The sequence below is a fragment of the Rhea pennata genome, chromosome 9, assembly GCF_028389875.1.
Source record: "Rhea pennata isolate bPtePen1 chromosome 9, bPtePen1.pri, whole genome shotgun sequence".
In the NCBI taxonomy this organism is placed as follows: domain Eukaryota; kingdom Metazoa; phylum Chordata; class Aves; order Rheiformes; family Rheidae; genus Rhea; species Rhea pennata.
The window spans coordinates 25,251,498-25,266,785 of NC_084671.1; positions in this window are offsets into that span (position 1 = coordinate 25,251,498).

Genomic DNA, 15,288 nt, shown 5'->3' on the forward strand with positions numbered 1-15,288 from the left:
TCATTCAGGTAGTCTGTAGATGGGTGTATGTTTTTAAACATTTAGTCAGCTTACAAGAAAAATGTTTCCTTTGCAAGGTGGTTGGTAAACAGTGAAATGATGAATTCTGTGCACCTCCAGTCTTTCCTAAGCAATTACAAGAGTGACTATTTGATAGCAAAGTGAACTAAGCAAGTAAAATTACAGGGGTTGGGGTTAGCACTCTGGCTGACATAAATCAATCATCTCTGTTACTACTTAAAAAAAGGTGAAGTAACTTCCATAAAATCAGCAAAGTAACACTGTGCTTAACACCACTACATCCAAGATTAGAGGTAAGGCCTATTTCTTTTTTTAATGGCGTTGAAGGCTTAGACTCAGAAATGCTTAATCTTAGATATGTGTAATGCTGATCCAGATTTACCATTCGACATTGTATTATCAAATCATCAGATTTGTACTGTCTAGTATTAAAATAAGCAGCTTGGAGCACAGATGTTGCTCTGGGCAAAATGCTACTGGTTGCTGTATCGGTATTTCCTGTTTATGAATTGCTTCAGTGGAGTCAGCTACAATCAATAAGTTTGTTTAGACAAAGGCACTAAATGACCAGAACTAGCTCCACCTCCTAAGGGCAGACTATCTTAAATGTTTCCTGGGAATTTCCTGGGAATTAAACCATTTGTCAAAGGACCACAGTGTGTTTTATGAAACACTATCCTGGCTTTATACACATTTTCTTTTTACCACTTGAGAGGCAGTGGGTTTCTCAGTCACAGATCTGGGGGAGGAATAAAAACAAAAATGCAATTTCAACCAGTCAGATAATGTAGGAATACACTTTGCTTTTCTATCACAGCATGCCATGATGGCTATGCTTATTTTGCCAGTTATAGGTTCTATTTAATGTATCATCTACTAGGCTGAGCAGAACATTATGTGTGCTTAAAACTGCCACCAAAGAGCTCAGCTTAACTGAAACTTGTGTACCAGAAGAGGTTACAGAAGAACATGCGCTCCAGTCCTCCTAGGAACGCCAAGGTCCGGGACTGGCGCAGAGTTTGGAGAACAGGTTTTGCCTCTCTTACTATTCCCCATTTCCTATTGCATCCCCTGTCCTGTTTGCATTTGTTAAATGCAGCCACAGTAATTAACTTTGGTTGTATTCCTAGACGTACCTTTATTTGTCCCTCTCTGATGTTGCCATTCCACTACAATGTATTGAAATGAGTGTGGAGCATTTGCTCTTCTGCCTTTGTAAACAGAAAGTATCTCCGCACTATGTTGTGAGCACTGACTCATTAAAAATCAGAGCTCGTAACAAGGGACTTGTGTTAATGCACCAGACTGGGGAGCCTTGTGATTACCACAGGTCATGTCATTAGCTTTCAGAGTTTTCAAGGCATTTCTAGAAGTCTCCAAATTTAAAGGGTAAAAAAAATCTCCAAAGCATCTCTATTAATAATTTAAAGCTTACAGTCTGATGATAATTTTGAGGCACAGGTTGTGAAAGTCTGAGACTGACAATATTAGGCTTAATCTGACTGAATATGATGGTCATAACATTGATACTGCCTTATACTCCAGATACGTTAGGAACAAAAGCTAAATATGTATTATAGAAAATAAAAAATTAGGCTTTAGATGTGACAGATAAAGAAAGGTTAAGGACAGGGCCTGACCCAAATTACCACAGGTAAGCACCCAAAGCCTTCACCTAGCAGGAGCTGGCGAGGGCCAAGACGAACTTACCCGGTTTGCAATGCTCCCCTGAGCACAGAGCCATGCAAAATGCCAGTGACCTGCCTCCTGAGCTAAATAAACCAGCATCTCTGGAGCACTCACAGCCGTAAAGGCAAATTCCAAATTTCCTGACGGACAATGGCATTAGCTGTAATCAGACTTTTTCTTTTTCTTTTTTTTTTTTTTTCTCCTCATCTACTTCAGCCCCGTGCATATAAGCAGGGAGTGTTCGTGCTCCTGCCCTGCGAGTCCAGGCTTCCTCATGGTCTTTGTGCTCCTCCCTGGCTGCCCCGTGCCACCGGGACCCGCAAAGCCCTACCCGCAGGACCGTGCCCTGCGCGGGGTCACAGCGAGTGGGAGCGGCGAGCCCCGCCGCGGGCGTCCCCACAGCGCGGTGTAACGGCCGCCGCTAACGGCCCGCGCGCGCGCCCCGTTTGAACCCAACGGCCGCCGCGCGCCCAACGGCCGCCGCTGCCCGCTAGATGGCGGCGCGGCACCGGCCACGGCGGCGGCGCGGCCGCTGCCGGCCTCGGGCCGCCTCTGCGGGCGCGGGGAAACGCCTCGCGGGCGCGGCGGGGCCGGGCCGGGCCGCGGTACCTCCCAAGGCTGCCGCCGATCGCAGACGGCTTTCTTGGGAAGGCTCGGAGACACGGCTCTAATGAAAGGCCGTTTCCACGCCAAACCTCCACGCTCAGCGCCCAGCTGCTCCAGCCAAAGAGCTGCTTGCGATAAAGTCGCAAGCTTTTCCCCTTGCTGGGAGCTCTGACCGCCCCGTGCAGCCCTTGGGCAGCTGCCGCTGTGCTCGGCCCCCGCGCAGCAGTGCTGGCGCGTGTGGCGCAGCGCCCGGCGCCAGCGCCTCGCAGCCACCGGCGCCCGGCGCGGCGCCAACCACGCACGGCCGGCCTCTGGGCTCGCTGCTGTTTTCCCAGCCCGCCGTCTACGGAGGGAGGCCGGGCTGGCAGGTCTGGGCTGGGACGCGGCAGCTCAGCATCAGTTTTCCCAGTTCTGTCACAGAGAGCTTGTGCGATGTTGGAAGAGCTGCTTCGTACCGCCACTTCTCACTCCTCTCGTTCCCAAAACGGAGATGCTACCGCCAAAGAAACACGAAAAGCAGCAGCTGCTCCACATGGCGTATAGCAGAAGATAGTGCCATAGCCGGCTCCGTTGAAGCTTTCAGGGGCCTGTGGCACAGTTGTAAAGAGCAATAACAGGGTTTAAACGAGAAACAGCCTGGAACACAGCATGCAAGGGGCTCCTGGTCCAAGAACAGCATCGTGTTTCTTTATGTGCCGACTATGGGACGCGAGGGCAGCGATTTCATCCTTCCCACACCCAAGGCAGGACCAGTTTCGCTGCCTTGCCCACGGTCCCAAATCCAGCCCCCGGACGCAGGCGCCTCCTGACCTGCAGAAAGGCATCACGCAGGTGGGGCATCCCTCCAGCGCGGCCGAGGGAAGGGGGAAGAAATACCACTCCCTGCGCACAGAGATCTGTACAGGAAATGCTAAATTTCCATTTCCATATTTCAAGCTCATTCCAGCTATAAAGATGGGATGAATCAATTTAGGAGCTGTCTGTCTTCAATTCACAGCAATATGAGCAGCGTCAACATGTAGGTTTTGTTGCCATCTTTCAAACACATGCCTAGCTCCACAGATGGAGACACAACTGTGTAATGCCATCAGACCATGCATGACGACAGGCGGGCTTTCCATACATGCCCTGAATGCCTGGATCACAAGTCTTTACAGACTGTACTTGAAATATGTTCATTTTTGCAGTGACTGCCTGACAAAGAAGGGAAAAAAAGACATTTGTTCTTTAACTACTCTGGAAAGCTTAAGGTGAACCATTTTGCTGTCTGAAATTTTTCCTGACGTGGAGGTTCAACACAATGCCATGTGCCATCCCTCTGTGCAGGGAAGGATTTGGGCATGAATAAAGGCAAGTAATCTGAGAGCTGGAGAAAAATATAGTAAAAATCCTCCAGGTGGCATAGGACTGTCTGCCTAATTCTGGAACAAATCCAAACTCTGTTTTCTCAATGGGGTGCTCAAACCCACAAACCATTTTTAATTTCCATGTTCCTCTGCAAATTTGACTAGCTGTTGCTCAGTCCCAGAAAAGTAGCTTGCTTTCCTATTCCCAGGAAAGAGATGGGCATATGGACTTCCCAGACAGATTCTGAACAGATTCTGCCTTTTATATCTTTCCCAACAAATCTGGATAATATTTTCAAGTCTCAGATTGGAATGGTTGGGGAATAATCAGGAAAATAACTCTGGCTTCCTATACTCGTCATAATTTTCTCCAAAGGTGTCCCATCACCCACCCTGGCTTCAATTTTTTGTTTCTTAAAACTTGCTTTAAATTTTTTCTAAAAGTCCACAGCACAGTATCCTGCTGAGTTAAGAAAGCAATTGCGCTCTTAAAGACCAGGAAAAAACCCTTCAGTCAATCAATAGCTGTATTTCTGGCTGTTTTGAAACCAATAGTTTCAGATGTCACTATTCGAAACAGCTTTTTTTCCCTGATCAATACCTCTGGCAGCTGTTCGGATAAGCTATCAGTAGAACTAATTGCTGTTGTTGCCCCTATGATCAGTCAGGCTAGGATGTGTTTTTCTTAGGGAAGCGGCATGGAAAAGCCTCAGATAAATTCAACTCATGCAAAGTGCAACTGCTTTCTTGGATGGACATATGTCAGTTCAGTGGAAAAAAACATTTTTGGTGCTGTCATAGCCCTCACTGCAAAAAAGAACTGAGAAATACTTCCATTATTCTGGATCTGTCGCATGCTGGCCCAAGCAGAGTAACTGTTCTTTCACTTCAAGCATGGAAATAACTCCACTGACCTGAATGGTATGCACACACAGGCATCTTTAAGTGCTTATGTCTTCAGCAGGCCAGCGTTTTTGTAAGAATACAAGGCTCCCAAGAACATATTGGCCATTTCTTGGGAGGGGGCCTCCAAACATGCTGGATTTGTCTGTACATGGTGCAAGAAAAGAAGTCAAATTCTGAACGAGTGGAAGTGAGCAGAACCCTAATGAATTTACATGGCGGCTCACACCCTGGTTTTGTAGCCGATGAGGGCACTCCGATTTCCTTTGTAAGCAAAGGAAACGCCTGTGCTGTAAACAAAACAGCCTGCTTCTCATTTCAACAGAAGTATTTCCAAATGCTTCAGAAGTGACCCCAATCTCGTGTTCTGCACAGGCATCAATATATGCCTCCGTGCACTGAATCACCTACAGATGTTGCAGCACACTGTGCTGTATTTTACTGCCACGTGAGGAAAATGAGAAGCTCACAGAGCAGGTCTGGTGGTTTCTGTTAAAGGCAGTATGGCGTTGTGGACTGGGAGGTGAGCTTATGGTTTTGTTCAAATCCCAGTAATCCTGAGTTAATGAGACATGGCGGGGCAGTTCCAGGGAACGGAAACATCCTATTCCTTCACTTAACTGAAGGGGAGGTGCTGACGTTTGTTCGGCTAACTAACTACACCACTGGTATAAGCAGATGCAATTACATTTCAGTTGAGACCTCACTGCAGATGCAAATATACTCTGTTTACTAAAACTGAGTCAGTATTCATGCCAGAGCTAATCTCTATTCTTTTCTGTGGAAATTTTTTCACATTCCAGCCCTCATGAGGACCTATCCTTCATTTCCAAGTGGAAGTTTTCACTTTTCTGCTAATCTTTTACAGCGAAAACTCAGCACTTTCTCTCTTCTGTCTCCAGCCCAGAAACAGAAACATCAGTTTCCTGTACAAAATGGACAAAGATGAGCTTTTATGGGTATTTCTTCTATTTTTCTGACCAGCTCTTCTGAAAGTGTTATTCAGACACACCAGTATTTCGAAGATGATAACCCCTTACTCCTACTACCTAAGCTGACTCCCCCATTATCCCACAATCTTTTTGCCTTGCAGCTCAAAGGGGTAACTTTAGCATCAAACAGTGAACCACAGGGTATCAGTTCAGCGCCTGCTGTCCTGCCTGGTGCCTCCACCTCATCGTAAATCCTGATCATCTCTGCGCAGTGCAAGGCCAGGCCCATGGCAGGGCTTCTCCCAGGACACACACAAAAATAAAATAAAATAAAATAAAATAAAATAAAATAAAATAAAATAAAGAAAAAAAGCAGGAGGAAAAAAGGAAATAACATTTGAGTTTGATCAACTCCTGAGGCAAGGTTGAATAAAGACCTTCATTCTTACTTCTCATCCCATCCTACATCCCACATCCCCTCTTTTTTCTTTCATGTTCCCTTAATTAAATATTTGTCCTCAGTGTGTCAGATACAAGCTATTTGAACACAACTTCAGACTGAGTTTGTGATCATTTCATTTATATTCAAAGCTATATAGTGTGTGCCCTGCCAAGATTGAATGTATAGGGTGCAGCTGGCACATATGGGAAACACTGCAAGTGGCAATACCTTGTTGAAGCAGATGAAGAAAGGAACCAGAGAGGCAGTTCAGCCGGGACTTGTGGGTTTCTTTTTAGGGACTACCTTAGCACTTGTTCCTTTCATGACACCACCAAACAGCTTGTCTGTTTCCACAGTTTGGTCTCATTTTCCTAATCGTGCAGGTCTTACAGTAGTATATTGTGAACAATGTTAAGTACTTAACTCAATACATAAGTGACTGCATTAGCATGCTGCCAAGGTTTGCAAAACTGCAATTACATTAACCATTAAGACTGAGAAGGGAAATGGAGAATAGCGCTTTACATTAAGTGATACCAATTACAGAGTAAGTACCTGATGCTAAGAAAAGTGACTGTTATATTTATGTGGTTATATAACTAACAGATTGAGCAAGCTCTTGTCCTGCCCTTATCTATTTAGCCCTATCATTTCAGGAAATGAGAGTCTACCTCCATGGCTGATCTCACAAGTCAGGAATTGCAGATTTGGAAGTTACATAGTTGACAGACCTTCTTGGAATAACAGCAGAGCACTCAGTAATGTTGTTATGTTAAAGAGAGTGCTCTAACTACTGTGTCTCCATTGAATCACTGCTTTTGCATAGAATTACAGAATGGATGAAGTTGGCAGGGGCCTCTGGAGATCATCTAGTCCAACCCCCTGCCCAAAGCAGGGTCAACCAGAGCAAGTTGCTCAGGACCATGGCCGTCTGGGTTTTGAATAGCTCCAAGGATGGAGACTCCACAGCCTCTCTGGGCAACTTGTCCCACTGTTCAACCACCTTCATCATAAAGTCCCTCATATGTTTGGAAGTAGTAGCAATAGGATTAGTTGCTCTATCACTTTCCCAGGGATCAAGGTGAGGCTGACCAGCCTATAGCCCCCCAGATCCTCCTTCTTGCCCATTTTGAAGATAGGGCTTTATTCTGGCCTTCAGGTACCTTTCCTGATCACCATGATCTTTCAAAGATAATTGAGTGGCCTCACAATGACATCAACCAGTTCCCTCAATGCGCGGGTGTATCCCATCAAGTCCAATGGACTTGTATATGTTCCCTAACCTGATCCTCCTCCATTGCTAGTAGGTCTCCCTTGCTCCAGAAGCTCTTTTCAGCACATTTGGGACCATTCTGGTTGTTGGGAATGATGTTCCCTGTAAGGGACAAAATTTAACAACAGACCATCCTACTCATTAAGAGGTTGTGCTCATCCAGTGCACACTGGGACAGCTTAACAATCCTGCTGTTTACATTTTTTTTCCTTTTAGGTTTCCATGAAGACAGTTTTGTAAGCTCTTCTTAGTTTAAGTCTTCCTGTCTGTAAAATGGACATAATATCCCTCTATCTTAGCTTTACAGTGCAGTTTGAAATCTAAGACTCTGAGCTTCTTTTAGCTAGAAGTACCAGTGATGCTGAGCATCACAACAAATTGCTAGCTGTAACACCTGAATATTATGCCAGGATAGCACTGGGCTGCTAAAGGGAAGTGGACCCTATGGATATCTACTTCAGAGTTCTGTTAAGTGCTCATTTGCTCACCTTTCTCCCTGTGCCTGATAGTACAGGCACTAATCACAAAGTTTCTTTCTTCAGGTTACTGAATTGTCCTTCAAACTGAATATTCAGACACAGACACTGCCCAGAAAGCTAGCTGCAAGTCATGGGAGGCCTCTCTGCCACCTCTTACCTACGTACTCCAAGGCCTGCCACAAGCACCCTCCCTGTGCATACCATCACTAAGCCCTCTTCCAAGTCAGATCTAAATATCCCTTTCCATAAGAACCAAGCTCCTATGTTCTGCCACCACGGAGGAGAAGCTGCCCAGGCTGCTGGTGTTGGGTCAGTAATGATGACATTTGTGAGTGCAACAGAATTACAGCCCTGGCACAGAGGAACTATCTATAAGCCAGGGTGTGTTTTGCTTTGTGCAGTAAATGAAAACAAATGGGTTCCAGAGACACATAACGTTTTAACGTTTTCTGGCAATGTGCAAGGCCAGTGGTAATTCATCACAGCTATAAAGGCCTCCAGCCTGTACACAGTTCTCAGATTTTAAGTGCCAGCGGTCAGCTATCAAGCCTGCAGGGCTTTCACCCATCCTTCTTTCCAAACGATACTGCAGGGGCTGGACCACTTTCTCACAGCAACGTTGAAGCAGTGCAGCAGCGACTGATGTTGTAACGGCTGGTCAAGCATAGCTAGAGGGTAGGGACCTTAAAATGCTACAGTACTTGAGCTGTATCAGCTCAGTGCTGCTTTCCCAGGCCTTACTCCATTTTAAGAGTGTGGCAAGCAACATGAGAGCAACCGCACCACTCCCTCCCCGCAGCCCTGCTACAAGACAGCACTTGTTTGTTCTGCAGTTATTCATGACCACTGGTTGTAGGACTTTGATAGGGAGTTGGTGAATCATTTTCTTTGAAGACTGTTTGAAGCAGAAGGATGGTTCAAAGAAAGAGAGAAACAGAAGCTTACATGCTCTGCTGATTGCATGCCCAGCTTTGGCATAGTCCTGCGTGCAGGCCAGCAAGGGTTCCTGTTTTGTCAACAAGCTTTCTGCAAATTGCTGTGCGACTCACCACAGTTGCAAGGGATGGGAAGAATAAGGAACGTCTCGATATTCAGGTTTGCAGTCACCTTTACGTAAGGTCTTTGTAAGATGGAGGCTCAAAACAGAGCAGGAGTCCATCCCTCTGAGCCCCCACCTCAGCTATGGCATGGGCTGAGAGGACCCGAACACCACCAAATAGAGCTTCTGAAGATCAGCACAGCACACACAAATTATCCCCACTGCCAGGACGGCCTGTCATCGATCTACACCTATTGTGGGAGGGCTCTGCTGGCCGAGGGGGCGTAATGATGAATATAGCACAGTGTCAAGTTTGTGTGATGAGATTCTGGCTTGCTCAACTGCAATGTATTTCAAGGCTACAGCTAAATCCCCTGGGCTATCGGTCGCCGCCTTCACCCACAAGGAATGTTAAGATGAGATGGAAGGAGATGGGAAACATCCCTTAAGGATGGTAAACCCAAACTCCAAACCAAAGACTAATGAGCCTAGAAAGCAGCAGAAGAGACAGCTAGAAAACGGGTCAGAAATTGTTAGTGTTCTCAGAAACAAAGGCATCACAGACTGAGGCAGCTGCCCTTTCGTCCTTCTGTCACAGCAAGCAGCCAGGGAACGAGCCAGCCTTCCAGCTACTCATTTCACAAGGCCGTGAAAACTTCCTTAGGCCATTCTGTGAACTCCTCCAGCTTCTCAGTGCTGGAAACAATCTAACAATCTCCCTCTGCATTTTTTTTTAACTTTCCACACACGCAACTCATTAAAAATAAGAGGATACTAGGCTTGACTGTGGTGGGTGAAGGGAACAGCTGGAGTATGTGTGAAATGGCAAGTTTCTTCTGATCCAGAATGCTTTCCCTGTGGGAGAGCAACATAATGGAAGCTGCTAATGTAGTACTTTAATGAAGACAACCCCCATGCAACATCTGACTGTCTGAATATCTGTACTTAATATTTATATGCTTTGGCAACCCTTGCTTAGAATCCCACCTCCAGCTGACACAGTACTGGGAATTTAGCACTGGTGCTTTGGTTACAGACTGGGAAAAAAAACCCAAACAACATCTGGAATTTAAGGAAGAAAATAATTTCCTTTGGTAACAAAGTCAGTATGAAACCACCATTCCACACTGAAGGGAAATAGGCTCTGTTCCTGGCCCTGAATGACAGAATCGCTAGAGCAGATAACGCTGCGGTAGATGCTCAAAAGCAAAGTTCTTGCTGCCCTGCAGTCATGAGCAGGAATCAACTTAAGCACATGCTGAAATGCTTTCCTGAACTTAGTTCTCAGATACTTCACCAGTTTCAGAGTCTTACCATAAATCTGCTTGAGTAAATTAAGACACTTCCCCAGACTGCTGGACTGTAAGCCAGCCTCTACAGGCAGATCAAGTGCAGGGTCTGCGGCAAGCAGAGCACGTGCAGGATTACTGCTGGGAGAGCTGATTTCCTTCTCCACCTGGTTTAATGTCAGACTGTTCTGAAACTCTGCAGAGCTCTTGGTGCCCAAGCGGCTGCAGATCTCCAAGAAATCAGAAAACTCTCTCCCTGGAAAGGTAGTAATCAACACTAGTTGCAAAAGTGAAAGAATGTAATCAAGACATCCTCATAAGATACAGTTATTTATCCTGTTAAAAAGAGGTCTGAATTTCTGGCAGAACACAACTGTATTACTGAATAAGGCAACTAACATATTTTTGACATTCCACAAGTCTAGACACCCACTTACAAGCATAATTACAAAGAAGCTCAGAATGGACAGTTCAGTAGCAACAAGGAAGAAGTTTCAAGGTTCAGAGAAGGAGACCAAAATCAGTTGCTGTGTAAGTTTGGACAGCATGGCTACACCAGTGGTAAGTGCTCCCTTCCTGCCAATTTGCTCAAAGTGTCAGCCCACTCATCATTCAAACACGATGTCAGAAACAACAGTATTTATCCCGTTGTCATTCCTTTATCTAACATGATATGTGTTTTTACAACACAGAAATTAAAATAAGCGTAGAGTAGAAGACTGCCTCTAGCACTTTCCTTGCGTAAGAGGCTCCATTACCTGATTCTGGGGCTGGCTAATGGACTTGCATTCTGTTAGCCCAAGATTTTAATGCTGAACATAAGAAGTTCAAATCCTGCTTGGGTTAGCTGCAGAAAGTTTCTGTTGAGGCTACAGCAGAAAATGCAAAAGAACTTGGCACTAGAATCCGCTGGTGTGGGGAAAACTGGGTGCCGACAAGTCTGTGCGATGGGAAAGTCTTGACATAGTGTTTGATTACACCATTGCCTTTCTGATCCGCAGCAGGCACTGCCATATGTTTTCCTGAAATACTGGCCTAGAAAACTCTGCTTCCTGGTGTCTCACTCAAAACACAGATTGGTTGATGCTAGCATCCCTGCTGAGACCCAGTGGCAGCCTTCGTGGGAATGATGAGAGAGCAAAGCTATTTGGCTTACTTCCCTTATCAGGGAGTTGGTAGGAATCTATTAATAGCAGAAAATTCATTAATGGCACCTATATATGTATGGTTCATTTTAGCATGAGCTATAGGATGAACCAATTTATCTAATTGCTATGGTTAGATGGGAGGCAAGATGAAGATTTACACCCTCTACTACATTTGACACAGTAAGTCTAAACTGGCACCCAGGTTTGCATGCAGACAAGTACTCAGCAGAAATTCAGGCACGTGCAAATCAGTCTGTGTATTTTGTCCAAGCTATGAAATAAATGAAGTAGAAAATCATCTGCAGGATCAGTTATGCAAAAAAGCCCAGCAAGCCTTCTCCTTTGCTTGCAGCAGTCCTTGGCGCTGGGCTGAGATCAGCAATGTCAGCTGCGTTTCCTGAGAAGAGAAGTTTGTGAGTTTGTCCAGTATGGGTCTGCTAAGGTATAGATCCACACTGCTCAACCTTTCCAATCATTTGCACCGTGTTATTCAGCATAACTCAAAACGCACGTACACTCCTGGGGAAGCGAAGTCATAACAGCAAACCTTCTCTTACAGTCACGGCTTTTCTTTTAAAGGATTTTGGGAAAGATGGCATTGTCTACTATTCACATAGATTAAAAGCTGTACTACTCTGTTACACACCTACTAGCAACAGAATAGGCATCAAAACCAGTTATAACTCCAGTGTCACTAATAGCTTAGTGAATAGAGAGTTCCTGGCTCCTAGCCACGGTTTGCAATACACTGGCTTTTATCAAGGAACCCTGCTATCTTCCTACAGCCCCACACCTGGTTACCACGTGTGCAACGCAAAGTTCGGACTGCCTCCAGAGCACCTGGTGGGAATGCATGTTTCACCTGCGGCCGGAAATCGTGGGGAAAGGAGAAGAGTTTGGTCTCTCTCTCTTTTTTTTTTTTTTTTTTATTTTTTGAAGTAGCTCATGTCACTATAAAAATTTTTGCATATACATAAAGTAAACCAACACAGTTAATTACTTGCCTCCTACTTCAATTCCTGCAAGCTCTTTATTATTCATATTTCTAGGACATTTGATATTGCAAAAAACCATGTGATTTTGGGGAAGACTTGCCATGTGAAAAGAAAACAAGTTCTGTAAAATAGATGAACTAATATTTCAAAACCTTGCACAGTTCTGAATTTTAGGTCCTGACTTAGCACAGACTGTGAGTAAGCCACCAAACCTGTTAGGGAGCTGCTTATATTAAGCAAACTCTGGAGTGCCATGCTGAACTAAGCCTCATGCTCTCTAATCACTCTTTCAAATAAAAAGGTCAAATCTTAGCTTTTATTCCAACGACATATAATGTCTTCTAGAAGACATCATCCATTTTGAGCACATACAGACACTGATTTATTTATTTTTTCCTTTGAACTGTAAGGTAAGGAGTTAGGGGTGGCTTTGGAGCCAGCTGCAAATAGAAAGGACCAGTTCAGCTAAAAGAACCGTTGCCATAAGAGCTAAATCTGATCCTGGAAACGATCTTTGGTTAACGTCTGCCTTTCCTCTTTTGCCCGTTCTGTATTTTAGACAGAATCAGAAGTAAAAAATGCTATGCTAACCCTAGGAGAGTGTTTCTTGGAGCATTTCCAGCCTGACTAGAATCAGCAAGAGACCCACGGAGGAAAGCGTGACCTCGCGGAGCCAGGCACAGGCACCCGGGGCTGGGGCTGCCTGCACCGCCGGCACGACCACGCTCTGCAGCGCAGCCTGCGCACCCTTTGCAGCCCGCTCACTTATCCGGGCTCCAGAGGCCGTAGCCAGCCGCTGTGGGATACAACTGGCTCTTGCATTTGGCCTCTTACCAAGAAGGGATACTCTTAAAGCCATCCTCAGCGCCAATGTTCCCCAAGATTTTAGCTTTTTAATGTTTCACTCTATTTTCTCCCTAGCAGTGCAGATCTTTTCCAAGATACCAGCCACAGTGCCTGTTTTCAGACTTCATAAAGTTTTTCTAGTAGCGGCAGATCAAACTTAGCAGGGGTTAGCCCTGGCGAGCGATATTTCTGCAAAGAATCTAAGAAACGAGCACGCAGCAGCGATTCCCACACCATGCCCCAGCGGCGCTACAGGCGCTGGTAACTACGCAGCCTCCCCTTTTACAGCTGCCGTTGCAGCCCGCCACGTTCACGCCATAGAGGAGCTACCTGTTCTGCATGCCATGTTCATAAACCTCTTTTCTGTGACCCAGTGCTCTGTGGTGTGTGCACAGCACATTGATTTGTTTGAATGTAACCAGAGTTCAGTTCAAGCCCCTGGCATGCTGCCTGCTTCTGCCTCACCAGGTCGGCTTGCCTCATAGACCTAACTGCACCCTGTTACGTATTTTTATCTGCTTTGACTGTAAAGTGAGTTGATTAGAACAAGCCTGTAGTTATCTCAAGCCACAAGCACACATCTCCAGCAATCTTTTTTTTTTTTTTTTTTAATTTAATCAAGGGTGTATATGTGCTAAGAACAAGATTCAGAAAATAGTACCTTAATCAATACATTAGGCTGAGTCAAATCCACAGCTCATTAGAGATCCAATGCCTACCATTAAGCCATTTACTGACTTAAAATTCTCAGGTAAGTTCTGTGAGTTTTCCCTTTGAAAAAAAAATTTCTGGAGGGGACAATCACATGACAACTCACAACGCTTCCCTCGCCTACCTCCACTGCGACACTTCCCGTCCAGTGCACGTCCTGCTCCAGCTGCTCCTTCCTCACCTATGCTGGATCAGCTATATCATACCCAGGGGAAACCTCTCCCCTCCCCGCCTACGTGCAAAGCCCAGCTCGTGGATGTGATCATGCTGAGTCCCTGGACGTGGAAAGCAAAGTCTAGCTCATCCAATTCTCCCTGCTCACAAGGAGAAGCCCTATTGCTTCCCAGGTCATTCTGCATAGACCACGTCTTTGCAAAGGTTTGCAGGGGGAGGATGGGGTGAAGTTCAGGTGAGATCAGTGCTGCTTTGCTGCTGCTTCCCATAACCAGAAAGATAACTTCTCTCTTCTAGCATGGCACTGCACTGCTATTTTACATGCACAGGAGTTAGGGAGAAGCAAATTTCAGCACCTTAATTAACATTTATTAAAAGCAATTCCCTTTTTACTTCGATCTCTTACGTGAAGGCAGGGTTTGCAAATAGCAAAGTTGACAGCATGCATTTACCTTTCTCAGTACAGAACTTAGTTCCCGTCCATTGCTTCTGCTTCCCCCTCCCACTTCCCACTGTGCTGGGGTGGAGGGTTAAAGCAGTGGTCCCTGCAAGGGCAGGGGGACATCACCGCAGCCCATGGGGACCAGCCGCTGCATAAAGAGCTGGTGAAGCCAGAAGACATCTCTGGATTTTGTTGAAATGAGGGGCTTCGTGTCTGAACAAGAGCGGGCAGATACAAGGACTGGGCCAGGAGAAGGACAGCCCTATGGGCTCTGCCATGGCTCTCTGCATGCAGATGAAGATAGGTGGATTACGTGGAGAAAGCCCTGGTTTAAAGATGGGCATCATAAATAACCAACCTTAACATAAGGATTGAACAGAAGGGGAAAAATAAATGTATCTGTGCTTAAGTCTGATCAGTTTGAAAGTTTCCCTCTGCACACGCTCTTCAAGATAACACACTTCTGAATAGGCCTTGCTTATATGGGGTGAGCGAGGGAAGGGGGGGAATCAAGTGGAAGAGAGAGATGCTGTAGCTGACAGTGACTGAGAGTGCGACAATTGCAAGGTAACATGTCATCCATCTACAGGGCAAGATTCATTATTCACTGCTCAGTCACTTGGATCTAAATTTTAAATGTCATCTGAAGTGGTTTTTGAATTCATCAGTTCAAAGATATTTACTAAGGACCAAAATATTGTGTTGCTAGTCAAGGGCATCGAGGGCTGTTGCTAAGCTAGAAGCCATGCAACTACATTAGAAATCAGGTATTTACTATTACGAGCGAAACCATGCCTGTCCCTAGGATATGTAAGCTACACATTGCGTGATGATAACAGCCCTACAATGGTGTTCGTCTGTCATCCATTTTAAATATCCTTGCCCTGCCCACTAACCCATCTCAGTGGCTCTGCTTCTCCTCAGACACAAATGTTCCCGAGAAGCTTCGCAGA